We start from the raw sequence: 15,827 nt of genomic DNA, 5'->3' as shown, positions 1-15,827 counted from the left end.
AATGCTGAGAACAAACTGAGAACTGATGGGGGAGGAGGAGAGGGGAAGAGGGGTGATGAGCATGGAGGAAGGCACTTGTTGGGATGAGCACTGGGTGTTATATGGAAACCAACTTGACAATAAACTATGTAAGAAAAAAAATCAAATTCCTCTACTTATATCTTTTCTTTCCTTCTCAGGGGCTTCTTTCTGTTGTCTGCACTAGCTCTACTCCACCTCTGTGGTGATTAATTCCCATCAGCACACAAACACCCTACAGAATCATCCATCTCAGAAACACAAAAACTGCCACCATGATGTCTTTCTGCTCTTCAAATATGTCAAGGCCCTTCTGTCCTCCAAGCATGTGCTCATATTCACCTATTTAACTTGGAATATTTTCCTTAGTCCTCTGCATAGTTGGTCTATTCTCAGAGCCACTGTCTCAGTTCAAATTAATCTAAGAGGCTTTGTCTAGTCACCCTCTCTCTACCTCCTTCAATCCCTATCACATCACACTCTATAATTTGTATCAAATTCTAAAATTGACTTATTTATTCATTTACTTACTTCTTTACTTCATTAAATGTAAGTTTATAGGGCAGGTATATTCCCAATCTTGTTTACTTCTGAATGCATAGCACGTTGCTTGATACACAGGAGAGATTTAATAAACCTATGTTCAGGAAACGAAGGAGTGTTATGTACCAAAAGGAAGAAAATTGTGAGGAATAGCACAAAGAGATGGGAGAAAAAACCTCGCTCTTCCGCCTTTCCCTGGTTAAGTTTTAGAGCCTCACAAAGTTGGGGGTGGGTACCTCTATTTCCCTCCCTTTTTGTGCTAGCCTCCCCACAGTGAGTAGAGAAGGTTGCGGATATAACTATCCCTTACATCTACCTTTGAACTCCGGTGGCATTTTTTTCAATTTCTCATTTTAAAGAAGTGCTACTTTTTAGTGATTTATTTGATTTATGGAGAAATATTTTTTAATGTTATCTGATTTATGACATAATTTATCAGGTGTCTATTTTTCAGCTGTCCAACCCTTCATCCCCCTTAAAATCAGCTTGTTTCCTTCTTTTTTTCTTTCAAAAGCTTTTGCTACAACCCACACTGCTTCCTTTTGTTCAAATTATTATTACTTATGTTTCAGTAGGGGTTATTTTTCTTGGACCAATTATTTGCTTACTCCCTATTGCATATGTTTTCTGTCTGAATTGCATATTCTTTTCCTAATGGAGTGCGAGAGCTTAATATCCTGTATTGCTTTATCTCATTAGGTTCTATCTCATTGCCTCATTTTGTGGTCCCATTTTCTGTAATTAAATGCTCCTCTAGGAAGGGGAAAATTTTTTGATTTTAAGAGCATTTTGTTTAACAGAATCATGTCTGACTTTAGTGAATTATAAAGTTTTGAAATTAAATAAGACCTTAGATCATGTACTGCAAAGCTTTCCCCGACGCATGCACCTCTTGTAATATCCCACTATGGTGTAAACATTCTGTTTGTTGTGCTGTGCCCCATCTGTCAGCATTGTGCCTGGCATATAGTAGGTGACCATCAAATATTTTTGAATAAATAAATGAAAAATCTGCATTTGGGTAACATAAGTTTTAAATTCAAAAATATGCAGAGAGATACTTTGAGACACTTTTTCAAATATGCCTGAGGAAACAAGCACAAAGATGTTCATAGCCCTTTTTTTTGAAAAGTAAAGTACAATAGAAATACCTACCAGTAGGAGAATATATAAGTAAGTGCTATATATTCCTTAAGTAGAATCCCAAACAGTGGTTAAAGTGAATGAACAACAGATACACTCATCAGCATGGATGAGCCTCAAAAATAAAATTTTGAAGAAAGAAAAGCAAATCATAGAAGAGTGAAAAGGAATTACTCCATTTTATGAAATTTTAAAATATATCAAAAATACAAAATAGATGTTTAGCAAAATATATGCATAGCAAAAGCAGAGACAATAATGTGTTATTAATAACAATAAGTTATTGTTTATACTTTGATCATGATGAACAAGAAATTCAAAGCAATGTTTTCCTGCTGCTGATGGGAGTGAGTTGTAAAACTTACTCATCGAGGCTATAGTGAGGCTTCATGGCAGTACTTAATTTTTTTTTCATAGTTTTATTTTTATTTTTGAGACAGAGACAGAGCATGATGGGGGGCAGGGCCAGAGAGAGAGGGAGACACAGAATTCGAAACGGGCTCCAGGCTCTGAGCTGCCAGCACAAAACCCGATGCGGGGCTCGAACCCACAAACCGCGAGATCATGACCTGAGCCGAAGTCGGACGTTTAACTGACTGAGCCACCCAGGCGCCCCAATATTTAATTTTTTAAAGTATGTGTTTGAAAACACAGCCTTTGTTTTATTTTTCATATTCTTTTATATACCCCAAATATTTCATAATAAATGCAAAACCTCAATGGACTGAAATAAAATTGAACAAGAAAAAAAGTTATTCTTTCCTTTAAAAATGGCATAGGAGGCTCAAGGAGACATTCACTGAATTTGAGTAGGTTCCCTAACGTCATAAAATATAAATTTTATAAGTAATATATGAAAAAAAAATTTACATTGTCAATAACATCTTAGATTTCAACCGGTATAATTTGGTGTTAAGTATTTTTTCCCGAAATTTTGATTCTAGTTATTAAAAACATGACTAACTATCATGTTTAAGTCTTTGTAACTGCTTATTGAAAGAAAATAGTATGAAAATGTTTAGAGTAAACTGCAAATGTAGTTAGAAGTGTTTGTAAGAAGGCTGAGTTTCTGATAGATGGTCACAGAATTTGAGTTACAAAAGTTACCTGGTTAAAAGATGAATTCTACATTTTATAAATGCTTATTATACATTTGGTAGTAAATATTCTAAATGAATTACAGATGTTAACTTCTTTGGTCCTCAGTAAGAACAGTTATTATCTTATTTTGCAGAATAAGTAACTGAAGTACAGAAAGGGGAAGTGACTTGCCCAACGCCCCACAGCCCAAGAGAGGTGAAAGCACAGTTATAACCAGGTTGCCCAGCCTCAAATTCAAGTCTATTCACTGGCAAATTTCCCAACCATCTTTAACAGTGTGGCAGTAATAGAGAATCATATTTTTAAAGCTCTTTCAAAAGTAATACATTATAGTTTTATAATACATTACAAATATAATAATATTTATTATATATTAATTTATATTTATTATAATATAATAATATTATATTAATGTATAATGTAATAAATTATAGTTTGGTGATACATTATATTACTTTTGTAAGAGAAGGAGAGCTCTGAGTGCAGGCTATGTGCCTGGTAATTTGTTCTGCATCACTAAATCTTCCTAAGAACCTTATGAAGTAGGTATTATTATTACTCATTTGCATAGACATGTGGAATGAGGTAGTGAGATAGAAATAACTCCCCCCCACCCCGTGCTTCATGACCAATCAAGGCTGGATTCAAGCTTATAAAAATGGAGAAGAGCCAGTAGAGCTTGTCTCAGCCTGTGTGTCAGTTACTATTAGTGCAAAAGCAAAACAAAAATGAAAAAATAAAAACTTATAAAACTCTTAATTCGGGGATATGGAGAGACGTAGAAGAGGGTCTTCTATGGGGTAGCAAGTGGAACCGAAGCGACTAGCTCTGAGTGGATTACAACACTACCACACAGCGGCCCAATTTGAAACTGGCCTTCCCAAATTTGGAAGTGCATTTCAGGCTTGAGGCTGGGAGCTCTGGGTTTGGATGGTTGACTTTGACAGATTCCCTTTAGATGAGGGGTTGGNCCCTGCCACTGGGGAACAAATGCCACCTTTCCGCGCTGGGGACGGTCTTGCACTAGCGTCCTCGGTGCTGGGACGCAGAGCCGGCCCCAGGCCCCAGGTCCGACCTGCCGCTCAGTTTTGTCCGATCCTCTTGGTGCTGGGTCAGGTCGTTTGGCACCGAGATCTGGAAGCATGCGTGTGATTCGGCTGGGGCATGCGACAGGAGTGCGGCCGCAGCACGAAGGAAGGGACGGCGTGGGCACAGNGGGGCTTAGGTATAACTGCCTTTCGCTAAAGTCCCAAAGAGCGAGAGGAACGAGTTGGCGCCTTTTCCTTTCACCCCTGTTTGAACGGGGATGGAAAACGATGCACAAACTAGGGTTCCTTCCTGGACTCTGGAAGTGGGTGCTGCAGAGCGGGCGGGGGCGCGGGCCCCCCAGGTTGTCCTCCGGGGTGCAATACCGGCCTGACCACCCAGGCGCCAGCCTCCCTCAAGTCCCTGAGCCCCAGGCTTTCCGCTCNGCAGTGTGGAGAGAAGGCCTTTTTTTTTTAAATTATTAATTCAAAACCTATTTATTTCCATGCACGATTCTGTCAAATGGAGAAGATTAAGAGGAAAACAGAAATAGAGGAAAGGGAGAGTCAAGGGTGGTGACAGTTTCTCACTGGCCGAGTTGTGGTATTTTCTTATTGGTGGAGCTTGTCGCTGGGCAAGCAGAAAATTTTCCTCCCACCTTGCTGGAGTAGTAAAGTAGGCTTCTTCTCTTGGGAATACAGGGTATATCTCCTTCTGTTGGGGTCTGCAATGGACAAGGGATAGGGCGTAAGGGCTTCCCCTTCTGGCCGCTTAGTCAGCCTTTTGAAAGAAATTTCCTTTAAGTTTACGTTGGAGGGGGCGGGTGAGAAGTTACTCAGCAGGGTAGGGACTTGAACAGCAAGAGGACAGGAAGGATGTGTGCCGCAGAAGGTGATCCAAGCAAAGAGAAGTAGGCTGGGGGAGGATGGCCTCGGCAGAGGGGTGGCCCGAAGCAAGGTGTGTTTGGGTGACCGGAGGAGATGAGTCAGAGCGTTTCTTGGAAGTGTAGTGCAGACCCAGGTTCCTACTCTTTCCATTCTGCTGCAGCCTTTTTTCTTTTAGTAAACATTTTGCTGTTTATTTCTTTTTCTTAATAGCTGTATTCTCTGTCCAATCAACAGTAACTTTGCATCAAATAATAATTACCTACACTTTTATTTATAGATTTTTAAAAAGTCTGGTGCGCCTGGAGGGCTCAGTCGGTTAAGCATCCGACTTCGGCTTAGTTCATGATCTCACAGTTGGTGGGTTGGTGGGTTGGTGGGTTCGAGCCCCATGTTGGGCTCTGTACTGACAGTCAGCTCAGAGATTGGAGCCTGCTTCAGATTCTGTGTCTCCCTCTCCCTCTGACCCTCCCCTGCTCACTCTCTCTCTCACACACACACTCTCTGTCTCACACACTCTCTCTCTCTCAGAAATAACTAAAACATTAAAAGTTTATTTTAAAGTCAAATGGATTATTTCTATAGTCTGCATTAATTCTTGATAAAGAAGATAAATGTAGCAAGTGGTTCATCCTAAGTAAAGCATTCTTCAATATTCTCCTTGGTAACTGGCTCTGTTTTGGCATTTTCTTCCTCAATATTTCCCCTCAATATTCCATTTATCTTTTAAAAATTTTTTAAAAGATATTATTTATTTCTGAGAGAGAGAGAGAGAGACAGCATGAGCAGGGAAGGGTCAGAGAGAGAGAGGGAGTCACAGAATCTGGAACAGGCTCCAGGCTCTGAGCTGGCAGTCAGCACACAGCCCAATGCAGGGCTCGAGATCAGTGAGATCATGATCTGAGCCGAAGTCGGACGCTTAACTGACTGAGCCACCCAGGCACGCCTCCATTTATTTATCTATATCTATCTATATCTATATATGTACCTATATCTATATCTATCTATATTATTTGAGAGAGAGAGAGAGAGAGCTGATGCGGGGCTCGATCCCATGACCTGAGCTGAAATCAAGAATAGAACGCTCAACCAACTGAGCCACCCAGGCACCCCATCAATATTTCTTTTAGTAATAAAGTAATGCTGTGTGGAGATACAAGATAGAGGAGATCACTGCTTTGGGATAGCTTTTGATCAGTTTGTTGAGATTTACACAAACGGGTTAAATTGTAAAGCAACATATATGCATCTGATACAGGATATAGACTGAAAGGTATAAATGGCAAGGGAATGTAAAATAAAGGAGTAATCAAAGAAAAATGGATTTCTGGATGCCAAACTAAGTCCCATATATTGCTTTCTTTTCTGTGACATGCATATTGGGTTTAACAGTTTGGCGCATTGGAGGCAGTTTGTATCAATGAAAGTTTTAGGATGGAGTTTCCTCCCTGCATTAGATCAATAAAATCAATAGCCTGACTTAGAGCTTAGCTGTTTTAAGTTACACAGTGGTAGAGTAGACATGCAGGTTGTTTTGTTTTGTTTTGGTCATTCTTGAGGCAGAAACAGACCGGCTGGAGCAAGGGCTCAAGTACACCAGTCAATAATGTGGCTGACAGGTACCTTGTCCTTGAAGGTCAGAATTTCCTGTGACACATTGAGTTACTCTTACAGGGCATCTGTCCCCATGTCCTCCCAACCAGCCATCGGTGTCAGTGAACCCACAGACTGTAATGTTGACCATACTTCTGAAAGATATGCTACTTCAAATCATAAGACATTGTGCATTTTATTCTTTATTTGCTTCAAGAAATTTTTGAGGAAATTACAAGGAATTCTATCAATTAATATGCTATTTCCATCACTGAGAAACATTTCTGTTGAATAGATTAGTGGTTCTCAAAGTGTGGTCCCTGGACAAGGTGCATCAGCATTGTCTAAGAACTTGTGACACAAGCCAGTTCTCAGACACCACCCCAGACCTCTTGAGCCAAAAATTCTGGAGGAGCGGCAACAGAATGGTCCTGCTCTGAGCAGCCCCTGCAGCCACATATGGTATGGGAACAGTTCATGTCTCCAAAGAAGGGTTGTGAGGGTGGAGCAGACAAATACCCAGATTATTCCGCTAACAAATGATTTGGCTACTCATACAGTTTTTCTCCTCCTCCTCCTCATTTTTCTTCTTCTTTTTCTTCTTTAAAAATTTTTTTTTAATATTTATTTACTTTTGAGAGAGAGAAAGGGAGAGTGGGGGAGGTGCAGAGAGAGAGAGAGAGAGAGAGAGAGAGACATGGAATCTGAAGCAGGCTCCAGGTTCTGAGCTGTCAGCGCAGAGCCCGACACGGGGCTCGAACCCACAAACTGTGAGATCATGACCTGAGCTGAAGTCGGATGCTTAACCAACTGAGCCGCAGGCACCCCTCCTTTTTCTTCTTCTTTAGCAGGCTGCCATGGTTTTAAAAACACGAGGATCATGTAATACTTAAAAGATTGTTTTCTCTTTACAAGTGTTTATTTCCTAAATAGAATTGTTGCAATGTGCAGAGTATCTAGAAAAATAGCATCCATGTCAATGTAAAAAAAAATCACATAATGATTATTACTAATATTGTTATTAACTAAAATTAAATCATTACAAAAAGGAACATATGACTCAACTAGCCTCTTCACACTTTGGGGCTGATGGAATAAGGTAAGCGAATGTAGAAACAAAAGCAAATGTTCTTGTGTTATGGGGAAAGATTATTGTTAGACATACTAAAAAAAAAAACTAAAAATCTAAAAAACTAAAAACTAAAAAAAAAGCAATTCCTAAGATTATTAATGGAGAAGAAAGAAGCTGCTCAGCAGGCATATATTGAAAACAATAACAATCTCAACATGAGTCTCAAAGGCATATAATTAGCTTAGGGAAAAAAATCGTTTAGACCAGTAGTTCTCAACTCTGGCTGTATATTAAAATCATCCTTTAAAGCACAAAAGCCCCCATGACCATTTCCAGAAGCTTAGTAGTGGAGCCCAGTGGGTCTGCTGTATCTCACAACTCCATGGGATTCCATTCACATCATAATTATATGCATGGTGCCCCTTGAAGTTGTTCAGTGCACAGCCTGTGCAGCTAGAAGCAGTGGCCTGACCATCATTGTTGTTGTTTTTTTTTTTTAAAGATCTCCAGTGTTTCTGTTTTTTTAAAATGCTTACCCAGACTTGTAATCACTGAGTGAGACTGTCCCTTGTCTCTTATTCATACACCTAGCTTTGGAGTGCCTTTCTGTGATTACTTGTCCAAGTTCTCTTTGTGAAACATGACCTCACTGGTCTAAAAAATGTGATGGGTGAATTGGGAGTATTGAACACACAGAATCATTTGCTTCAGTCTATAAATGTGATGGATGACTGGGAGCACTGCATCTAATTCCAGGGCAAAGGTAGGAAGACCTATATTTGGGTCATGTCTGTTAACATTGAAAAACACAAACTTGTCAATCACAAATGACTCATTTCGATTTATCTACAGTAATAGCATATGGTAGAAAAATTCATTAGCAAGTAATTACCCTCTGTCTGTGCAGTACAATGCTTATTGCCCAATCATCTCCCTGATTTTCTTTCTTTCTTTTCCTTTCTTTCTTCCTTCCTTCCTTTTTTTTTTTTAATTTGGTAAGGCTAGGGCATGAACATTAATTTTAAAAAGCAAGAAAATATGAAAAACAAATCAGGTTATTCATAACCAAAAATTTTAAAGAGAGGTTTATGGGGTTTTTTAAATTTTATTTGTTGAGGTACCTCTTCTATATTATGTCTTAGAAATAAACGATGAAGAGGGGCACCTGGATGGCTCAGTCTGTTTGGTGCCCTACTCTTGGTTTCTCCTCAGGTCATGATCTCATGGTACATGGGATGGAGTGCCATGTCAGATTTGCACTGACAGTGCAGAGCCTGCTTGGGATTCTCTCTCTCGTTCTCTCTCTGCCCCTCTCCTGCTCACACTCTCTTGCTCTCTCTCTATTTCTCTCTCTCTCTTTCAAAATAAGTAAACATAAAAGAAATGATGAAGAGATGTGAAAATCAAATTTGGAGTAAATTGTCAGTTTAGGAAATAAGCCCTGAGTTGGTGATACTGAAAACTATTCTAAAAAAATACATGTTTGTGTAACATGTTTTTAGGCAAATATTTATTTTAGATTTCATATATTTAACTTCAGAAAAAATTGTGTATTCTATTCTATTTTATACTTTATTATTTTATTTTATTTTATTTTATTTTATTTTATTTTATATATTAAGTGAGCTAAGCATACAGCTATTCCCACATGCTTCTTTTTGTTTGTGTAACTTGTGAACTTCCTATAAAATGTGCCAGTTGCTGACACTTGTTTTTTTTCCCAAATAAGATTGATTGATTGATGCTGCCTTATATGTTTATATATGAATCCTTAATATGTTCTTTAAAGGGGCAACTGTTGGGGTGCCTGGGTGGCTCAGGTGGTGGAGCGACCGACTCTTAATTTCAACTCAGGTCATGATCTCATGGTTCATGAGATTGAGCCCGGCGTGGGACTCCCTGCTGACAATGACAGAGCCTGCTTGGGATTCTCTCTCTCCCTCTCTCTGCCCCTCTCCCACTCATGTGTGCACGCTCTCCCTCTCTCTCTCAAAATTAATACACGTTAAAAAAAAAAATTAAAAGCCAGCTGTAAAATTTGGAAAGCTCACCATTTGCTCAAACTTCTATCCTAAGAGGTACAAATGAAGATATGCATATTAATTAACTCAAAAGACAGTAATCCTGCCTACCATGATACTATTCTATGTGTATTGTGTCAGATTGGCTGAATTTGCAGCTGGACTGAGACAATGCTATGCTTAACTGCAGGAATGTCTGGAAGACTGGCATGGATCCCTGGGCAAGATAAGAATAAGATATATAGTTAATGATTTATAATGTGCTGTTTAATGTTCAAAAAAGCCCTGGAGGCAGCATGGCTGGCTTCCCTGCTGCTGACGGATGTATGAATTGATGGTTTACACCTAGTGTAATCATTGAACAGCCTAGGGTGGCCGGGTGACCAGTAAGATATAAAAGACCCCAGTGTAAACTTGCACTTAAGTCCCCCTGAAATCAAGACATGTTTGGTATTTACTGACAACGGGCCCCTGTGTGCTGGTCTGCAAGTCTGAGCCTCTCTGACTCCTTGGGCATTGTTTCCCTCATGTACCATACCCTTTAGTTTTCTGGAAACTTCACATGAATAGTCTGTGGAGTCTTGTGAGTTCTTTCAATATTTGACCCTGCGTAATTGTTGTAGAGGCTGTTTTCACTTTGCTCCACTCATTAGGCTATCATGAATGCATAAATAAAAAATGTACCTAAATATAAATTATAATCCGGCATACTTGTACACAACACTGTTCTTGATTTGAATGAATGGTTTTAAATCTACATTTAACTCTTTATATACTGCTTGCTTCTTTTGTTGTTTTTACATTTAGGTCTTTGTCAAAAGCAGTTAACCGTATTTGGACTACAAGATGTCTGCTTTCTGTGACAAAAGATGGTTCCTTTCACAGAGTTTGTTCAGATGATTTGCATATTATAATGGCTTGAGCATATTGGTCAAATTCTAGTCCACTTGTCTAGCATTTAAATCAACCCTAAGTAGGTTCTTGATACTAAAAGTGCCTTTTCATATTATAAAAAAATAAATTGAGATAAGGCAGGGGTTTTTTCTTTTAATTTTGGTAATGTTGTTAAAATGAAATTGGCTTTAATCTGTTATCAAAGGGAAGCAGTTTGTGTTAATGTTACCTTTTAACTTGTGCATTTGCCTCTATTGGGTTCTAAAATGTTATTAATTGATCATTAATTTTCAGGGCTATGTATCTAATTAGTGATAAGAAATATTTTTAATATTCTCAGAAATATATTTTAACCTTTCTTTCCAACATAGTTGTTTCCATTTTTTCTTTAAATTTCATTTTTATTTAATGGAAGAACATACTTCTTTTTCTACTTAATGTATTCATATGCTATTAAACACATTTTAAATGCACTATAATTTGTGCCTTTTTAAACTTTGTCCCTAATAATGGAAAAAAACTATATAAATAGGTGTTATAAGTAATAGTACGTTTTGAAACAAGGTGTTCAATTCCCCCACCTATTTAAAATATAATTTTGTAAATTCTAAAATATTGTTTTTATCTAGACTGTGAGGATTTGGAAATATGCAATTTTTGTCTGAAATATTTGTTTGACCATAAAATGATATTATGACTTAAATAAGTATGTCAGAGTGATATCTCTGTTTTTGTTTTATTTCTGGCTGTATGATCATGGTTAGATATCCCTAAGATGTTGTTTTACTTGTGAATGTTATAAGGAAAGGCAAATGTTCTTATTTAGCAATTCATGGGTGTTCCTCCATGCCTATTTAATATATTCAAATATTTCTGAAAAGTTTGAATTAGCCAAATTACACTTTAAATGTATCTACAGAAGCTCATTGTTCAAAGGAACCATTTGTTAATGATAATAACAATTTGTATGACTACGATGTTATTTGTACCGTAAATCTTTATTCTCAACCTTATTTGCTAATATATAATAAGATCTTTCATTAATTTGGAGTACATCTATTAACTTTTTTGTTTATTTATTTTTGAGGAGGGGAGGGGCAGAAACAGAGGGAGACAGAGAATCAGAAGCAGGCTCTGGCTGACAGCAGAGAGCCTGATGCAGGGCCCGAACTCCGGAACCGTGAGATCATGACCGGAGCAGGAGTCGAACACTTGACCAACTGAGCCACCCAGGTGCCCACATCTATTCCTTTTGAAGTCACCATACATACCTTGGTCTATATTCTTCAAAATGTATTGCTGTGGTGAGAAGACTTCTGTATGTTAGAGACGATTCTGTAGGGCTGAAATGGAGAGGGGCGGAGCTCCAACAGGCTGCAAAAGAGAAATCTGAGAAAATGATTCCATTGCTGCTTCCTTAGTAAAGCCCCTCAGGGAAATATTTAATTGCTAATGACAGCAATCCAGCATGTACTAGCCTGAGCAAAACATGGATTCTCGTTTCCTTTAAGAAGCCAGCTCACAGAAAGAAAGGAGAGCTCACCGGAACCAGGACAATGGCCTGGACCTCAGCAATGCTAAGTGACAACCGAAATGTTACTCTCATTATTGCTCTCCTTTTCTTTCTGTTTGCAGGCTTCATCTTCTTGGACTTCTCCACATGGCCAGGATCATGAGCCAGAAGGACAGCCTCATTTCAGCCAGTTCCTGCCGACCAGTCCTGGGTAAGGCTGGTGACTGATCCAGCTGCCATATGATTGGGCCTTAGGATTGCTCTGTGTGGTGACATGGACCCATGTCATAATAACGTTGGCTGTCTCCATCAGACATGACAGAGGAAAACTTATTACCAGAGAAAAGGGTAGCTATTCCTGGAAGAAGGTAGAAAGTGATTCTATGCACAGAAAGCTATCACATGACAACTTTTACATTGGGTTCAATTTGGATGCAATGTGGAAAATAATTCCAAATTAACTTAATTCCCTTACTGATAGGGTTAACCAGGACTGTCTCAGATGAGTCTTTATTTCATCAGATTATTTAGGAAAGTCCCACAATATCATCCTGAATACACTATGTACGAGTGACAACACTTTTTGATAAATTGTTATTTTGAATAATCTGATGTCAATCTGTAGTGAGGTTTCTAGTAGTATCTTTGTGCCGTGAAACATTACTTTTGTAAGTGTTTTCAAAGAAGAGAATAATTCAACAAGTTTGAACTAAAAAAAAAACCTTTATGAGCAGGCACTATTCTAGGCTCTGCCAATACAAAGAATATTAGACAAAGTCCCTCCCTCAAGAAGCTTATCGACTGTTAGGGAAGACAAATACATAAGCTAGTAATTAACTTAAGAGAATATGATTTTAAATATTTATTAGCCTGAGTTGAGGGACTGCAGAAAGGAATTCCCAGAGATGGTAACACCTGAGCTGAGTCTTGAAGCGGTCAGTTTGGAGGGAAAAGAGAAAGACTTTCGAAGCAGAAGCATTACATAAGCAATGAAGTGGGAATAGTATACATTCAGGCATTGGCAAGTAATCCTGTACACTCAAATATCTATTAAAACTTGAAGTGAAATATAAATATATAAATTAAAACAAATTCTGTATTGGAGTAAGGATCTGTTTGGGGCAGTGAAGAGAGATGTAGCTGATGGGTAGTGACTAGATCTTTAAGACTGTGTGAGACTCAGACAAGCCCACTCATGTTAGTCAGTGTAGCAGAGTGTGTTCAGGAAACTATTTGGATGATTTCCAGTTAAAGAAAGTAGAGTAAAGACATCTCTATGTTGCTTCAGTAACTGAACTCAGTTATAACCTGTAAAGAAGGGCTTCCCAACACAGCTGCATTGAGGGAGGAGGCTGAGAGTAAAAAACGTACCTTGGCAGACATCAAGAGCAGTATTCATAACCTCTGGGAATATTTCAAGAATACTTCCTTTGAAATAGGTAGATGCTGGGATGTGGAACGACTGTGAGAATATCCTTGCACTCCACTTGGCACTTCCATGGACTGGCTGATGAGGCAGATGAATGAGGAATGAGTCGCGGGTTTCCCCAACCTCTCAACAATAAACTACTGGTACGACAGATTGCAGTGAAAAACGTGGGTGGTGTAGCTTGCGATTCTGGCCAGCTCCTACATCAAAACACACACACTTCTTATAAAGAAGGGGCTTCACTTTGAGTCAGTGAGAATTTCTGTTATGTGCTGAGTAATAGCCTTGGGAGAGAGTACTGAAGAAAGTGTCTGGAAGCAAACAAATGTCCAAGGCATTCTCTGACCCATCTCTCCTACTACCTGCCCTAGCAAGATTACCTTGGACAATATTCAACCAAAAATTGGCCTAGAAAAAAAAATCAATCCCCTTTAGTTTATTTATTTGTTTAGAGAGAGAGAGATTGAGAGCACGAGTCGGGGAGGGGTAAAGAGAGAAAGAGAGAGAGAACCCCAAGCAGGCTTTGTGTTGTCAGTACAGAGCTTGATGTGGGGTTCTTCCTCACAAACTGTGAGATCATGACTTGAGCCAAAATCAAGGGTCGGACTCTTAACTAACCGAGTCACCCAGGTGCCGCCAAATTAGTCCCCTTTAAAAGACATTATTTAAACAAATAGAGTATGGTGATTGTATTATTTATGTTATATGTTACTACATCTAGCTAGACAATTCCATGCATAGGCTCTCTCTCCTTTGCTAGCTTTGAGGAAGCAAGCTGCCATGCCTCCTACCTCCATGAGGAAATGAGGGGACCTGGGTCCTTTCCCAGTCAGGTGGGCTCATACCTTGATTGTAGCCTTGTGAGCCCACCAGCAGAGGATCTAGTTAAGTCAAGCTGGGACACCTGACCCACAGAAACTGTGAGATTAAAAAAATGTCATTTTAAGCTGCTAAGTTTGTGGCAATTTGTTACACAACAGAAAACGAGTACAAATATATATCTAATTATCGATTTCTGACATTTAAAGTCTCATAGGTGACCTAAGCAAATAAAACAGTTTCTTGAAATAGAGTATGGGAGAAGTTGTACTGGGGGAAATTTAGGGGTTAGTTTCCAGAGGAATGAAAGTAATTCAGTGTGGCTGATCTCAGGAGAGAAAAAGTTCTAGAGGGAGGCAAAGAGAAAATCAGGGAAAGCTTTGTGACCCTTGCTGGGAACCGTAACTTGCTTTGGAGCAATGGGGAAACATAGTAGAACTTAATTTGTATATTGTTCACTCTAGTGGTTGTGAGAAATTTAGGTTTTTAAGAGAAAGACTGGAGTTGGGGGAATAGACATCATTTAGTAGAGAAGATGAGGGCTAGAATTAACAATTTGGCAGTGAAAATGGATAATAGAGGCCAGCAGTGTATCTGAATACCTATAATGACAGATTTGTTTGGCTCTGGTGACTCCCTGAATTTGGGGGTTGAAGAAAGGAGAAATTAACACTGAGGCTGCTGACTTATATGGCAAAGGTAAGCAATGATGCTAAAATAGTTTTCCACAGGCAAAATTATTCCCATGCAGACATAAAACACACACATGTTAAAGATTCCATTTAACTCACTAGCTCATTTAACCTACTAACTTGTTAGATAAACAGTAAGATGTTATAACCGGTTCACAGGACAACCAACGAATTAGGCAATTGGGACTGCCGAAATGAATTTGCTAATAGATGTAAACATATCCTACAGGACAATAACATATAATGTTTGGGATAATTGTTCCAAATTAATTGTTCCAAATTAATTTGTGAGTCTCTAGACAAAAACTGTTATTCCTGACTTTCTTCGATGTACAGAGTTTCAAACAGCCAGACAGGCGTACAAGCAAATGCACAGACCGAGCATTCCATCGAAAGGACATCCAGTGACCTTTGGCACATTTTGACTTTTCAGAGTTTCCCCAGAGGACGGCACCGCAGGTTCAGAAAGGAACACAGGACCCAGGAAACTCAGCATATCACCGTGAGAGAGAACAGCTCTCCTGTTCCAGCAGAGTTGAGAGGTCAAGAGGGCAGCTCCCACTTCAGCGGGTTTTCCTTTCACGGGTCCTACTTTGGATGAATTTGATGTGGTAGCAACTTCAGATAGGTCCCGGGAGTCAGCCCTAGAAGTGAAGGTCCATTTCCCCCCGCATAGTCCCGGGGGGGCTGCAGGCCGGCAGAACGGTGCACTTGGCGCAGTACCACATCCAACATTAATGCAGTCAGAATGTGGATTGGAGGAGGAGAGGAACTAAATATAGGAGCTTGGGGCTAGGGTCCCCTGGCTCAGCAACCTGCAAAAGAAGTGACCTTTGTTCCAATTGGTAGCATCGGAAGTGCTGAGAGGATAGGGGAAGAAGGGGAGACCCCGGGCCACAGGAAGTTGGAGCTTCAAGGCCAATGCCACACCACCTCATCATTGTCTTCGCACACTGGGGTGTGCTGTAACACGGCAGCTTCCTTTTAAAAAAGGTTCCATGAGAGCGCTGTCAGAAAAGAGGAGCAAGTGCATTGTATTCTCTCATTAAGTATTTATTGAGCAATTACCATGCTTAGGC

General features: G+C 39.4%; 1 long non-coding RNA gene across 1 annotated transcript; it reads right to left on the bottom strand.

Annotated features, from left to right (window-relative positions):
- Positions 1-4,332: 4,332 nt before the first annotated feature.
- Positions 4,333-12,004, bottom strand: LOC144222836 (uncharacterized). The gene is made up of 3 exons (XR_013332487.1): positions 11,774-12,004; positions 11,567-11,669; positions 4,333-4,555 (listed from the first exon to the last, which is right to left on the bottom strand). It is a non-coding gene; the product is annotated as an uncharacterized LOC144222836 (long non-coding RNA).
- Between the last annotated feature and the right edge of the window lie 3,823 nt (positions 12,005-15,827).

Source organism: Crocuta crocuta, unplaced genomic scaffold (genome assembly GCF_008692635.1).
Source record: "Crocuta crocuta isolate KB4526 unplaced genomic scaffold, BGI_CrCroc_1.0 scaffold30, whole genome shotgun sequence".
Classification (NCBI taxonomy): Eukaryota; Metazoa; Chordata; class Mammalia; order Carnivora; family Hyaenidae; genus Crocuta; species Crocuta crocuta.
Note: the sequence above shows the minus strand (reverse complement) of the source record. Positions and strands in the feature narration are given on the sequence as shown.